This window comes from Mastomys coucha, unplaced genomic scaffold, assembly GCF_008632895.1.
Source record: "Mastomys coucha isolate ucsf_1 unplaced genomic scaffold, UCSF_Mcou_1 pScaffold21, whole genome shotgun sequence".
Classification (NCBI taxonomy): Eukaryota; Metazoa; Chordata; class Mammalia; order Rodentia; family Muridae; genus Mastomys; species Mastomys coucha.
In genome coordinates this window covers 13,937,986-13,941,535 of record NW_022196904.1, presented here as the reverse complement: position 1 = coordinate 13,941,535, position 3,550 = coordinate 13,937,986, and positions in this window count along the sequence as shown.

Below are 3,550 nucleotides of genomic sequence, written 5' to 3'. Positions count from 1 at the left end.
GAACAGCGTTGGTTTGTGCCCTGTCTCCACTTTGTCCTTCAGCCCCTTCAGAGGTTGGGGATAGCTTGTCAGCCCAAAGACTGTACACTATCAAGTAGTAAGTTGGGGGGAGGGGTCCTCTTGTCTGTCCCTTTGGCCTCCCTTTCTGCTTTCTAATTTCCTTTTCTTCCAGCCCCTTGCCCCCCTCCCAGCCTTTCTTCTTGTCTCCCTACACTACCTTCTCTTTGCTTTTCTCTTTCCCTGTTTTTAGAGTGTCTCTATATTGTCACTGTGCTCCTGTGTCTACTGACTCATCTCGTCTCTGTAGTGCTTTTTCACTGAGCCCCCCCACCCCCCACTTTGTGGCAAGGTCTTTGTTTTCTCATCCGAGTTCCCTTCCTCTGTCTCCTAAGGGTTAGGATTGTAGAAATGTACCTCTATGCAAAGTCCAACTTGTGGGCTTTGAATTCTGACTAGCTCTGACCACTTGAACCATTTTGGGGGCAGGAGGGTGGGAAATAATTTTACCTCTTACATGATGACAAATCAGTTCGTACTAAGCTATTGATATTTTTTATTTATCCCTTCCAGTGTGACTGTTCACACATTTTGCTGCAGAAAGACATTACCATGTCCAACAGGGGAAGTAGACAGTGCCTGCCTCAGGCCCCTGGGAGTTTGCATAATAGGCACAGAATGGCCTTTCTAAAATTGGATCAGCCTTGAGTTCTGAAATGCATCTGTCCCTGAAGATTTCAGCTAGGAGACTATGGACCTGCAATTTGGCACACTGTCAAACCCGATTTATCTTAATTACTAGTTCAACATTTACTTAATGGTTTTGTTAAAAAACTAATTTTTCATCACTTTTTTTTTTAATCTCCTATAACCCAAGCTGTCTTGAACTTGCTATGTAGCAGAGGATGACATTTGCATTATGCTGTTTTTTTTTTTTCCCCTGGGGAGACAGGAGCAATTGCCTCCTCACCCAGACAGGGCACTGCCAAATGAATTTATTTGGGGGGTGGGCATTAATTATAGGAGAGTGTGGGTGACTCAGAGGCAGCTACACCACCAAAAAGCTGGATCTGCCACATGACTGACAGTTCATAAAGCCGAGGCCTTGGTGTAACCTGAATGATCTACAAGGAACTAGACAGCCAGGCAGATCAGAGGCTCTAGGTCATGCTTCCACTCTAGTCACCTGTGGCCAAAGTCACATTTTCCAGAGGATCTCGTGCCTTGGAGATCACACCATGGGCCTCAGCAAGGCCATTAAAATCCTGTACCATGCCCCAGTCCTGTGGAATCAGTCTCCTGCTATTTGTTATTAGTCATGTGCACATGTGGAGTTAGACGGTAACTTCTGGGAGTTGGTTTTCTCCTTCCAGTATGGTACCTGGGCATTGAACTCTGGACTTCTGGTTTGTGCCACAGATATCTTTCCTCACTGAGCCATATGGGTGATCCTGGATCTGTATAAGTGACATCACCCTGTGGTATGGCTGAAGGGAAGGTTTTTTTTTTTTTTTTTTTTTTTTTCCTTCGAGACAGGATTTCTCTGTGTAGCCCTGGCTGTCCTGGAACTCACTCTGTAGACCAGGCTGGCCTCGAACTCAGAAATCCACCTGCCTCTGCCTCCCAAGTGCTGGTATTAAAGGCATGTGCCACCACTGCTAGGCCCCCTTAACTTTCAGAGCATAGTTCTGTTGGCCTGGTGAACTGAACCTCAGATAATTCTCTCATGCTCAGTTCCCTCAGGAATGCCTGTCTTTCCTCTCTCCCTGATACCCACGGGGGGGGGGGGGGACATGTATCCCTAATGTCCCTGTGAAGCCAGTCTATTGGGGACTGCTTTCCCTCACATGGTCTCAGCTGATGCAGCTTTCCTTTTGAGGAGGGTCAGGCAGCTCCACTGCTCAGTTTTTCTGCCTCCACAGCTGCCAGGAGGATGCTGTTTGCCCCCACATCTCAGTCTCAGAAGCTAGGCTGTGACAGCTCCGTCTGCTGATCTGAGAGCTCCTTGCTTGTCACTGTCTCCTTGTGCTGCCCGTGGTGTGTTGAATCCTGGATTCTCTCTATTAAACATTGAACCCAAGGGCTGGCTCCTATACTTCTCCTCTTCCTCCTCCTCCTCCTCTTCCTCTACGTCCTCCTCCTCCATGTCTTCCTCTTCCTCTTCCTCCTCTTCTTCTTTTTTTCAAAATGATTTATTTGTATGAGTATACTGTAGCTGTGTTCAGACACACCAGAAGAAAGCATTAGATTGTTGTGATCCACTATGTAGTTGCTGGGAATTGAACTTGGAATCTCTGGAAGAGCAGTCAGTGTGCTTAACCACTGAGCCGTCTCTCCAGTCTTTCTGTCTTCTTCTTCCTCAATCTTGATTTTTGCTCTGGGTTTCAAGTCAGTGGCACCCATCTAACTGGTCCTTTTGGCTCTCCAGCCATGAAAAAGGCAACCCAGCCCTTCTGTCTTACCTCCACCCCATCAGTTTTATCCCGAGGTATCAGAGGCTAACCCACCCACCAAGTCAGAGGCTGGTAGAGGATGCTGGTTGCATGTGGCCACAGTGGCTTGGGGACAGTTTTGCCCCATGAATGCTACTCTTGGCAACTGCAGTATGTTCCGTGTTCCTTCAGCCATGTTCAATGACTCCGTCTAAAGCAGTGGACTTTATTCATCCAGCCAAGATGCCATTCTGTACCATACAGGAAAAACAGCCACCATGGGATTCTCCACCTTGGTTCCATAGCCCGTCATCCATCGGATCAGCAAGGAGGCACCTCATCCCTGCTGTAAAGAATGGAAGCTGCCTCTAGGTGGAGACTGGCCTTTGAGCTTGCCTACTTGGCAAACAAACAAAGCCTTGCTGTGTTCCTCTTAGTCCTCAACTTGGTGAGCTCTAGAGTCACCTAGGAGACAAGCCTCTGGGCATGTGTGTGGAAAGTCATCTAGATCGCCCACAGTGGGACGACCTCCACCCTGTGGGTGGCACCATCCCATGGACTGGTGATCCATGGCTGACTACAAAGGAGAAAGCAACCTGGGCACTATTGTTCATCCCTCGACTTCCCAAGTGGGAGTACAATGGACTTAGCTGCCTCAAGCAGCCATGATGGATGGTACCCTAATTAACCCTTCCTTCCTTCCTTCCTTCCATCCTTCCTTCTTTCCTCCCATTTTTCCTTCCTTTCTTCCATCCTTCAGTCCTTCTTTCCATTTTTCTTCCCTCCTTCCATCTTTCCATCCTTCCATACTGCCTTCCTTCCATCCTTCTATCCTTCCCTCCATCCTTCCTTCCTCCCATCCTCCCATCCTTCCTTCCATTTTTCCTTCCTTCCTTCCTTCCTTCCTTCCATCCATCCTTCCTTCCATCCATCCTTCCTTCCATCCATCCTTCCTTCCTTCCATCCATCCTTCCTTCCTTCCTTCCTTCCTTCCTTCCATCCATCCTTCCTTCCTTCCTTCCATCCATCCTTCCTTCCTTCCTTCCTTCCTTCCATCCATCCTTCCTTCCTTCCTTCCTTCCTTCCATCCTTCCTTCCTTCCTTCCTTCCTTCCTTCCATC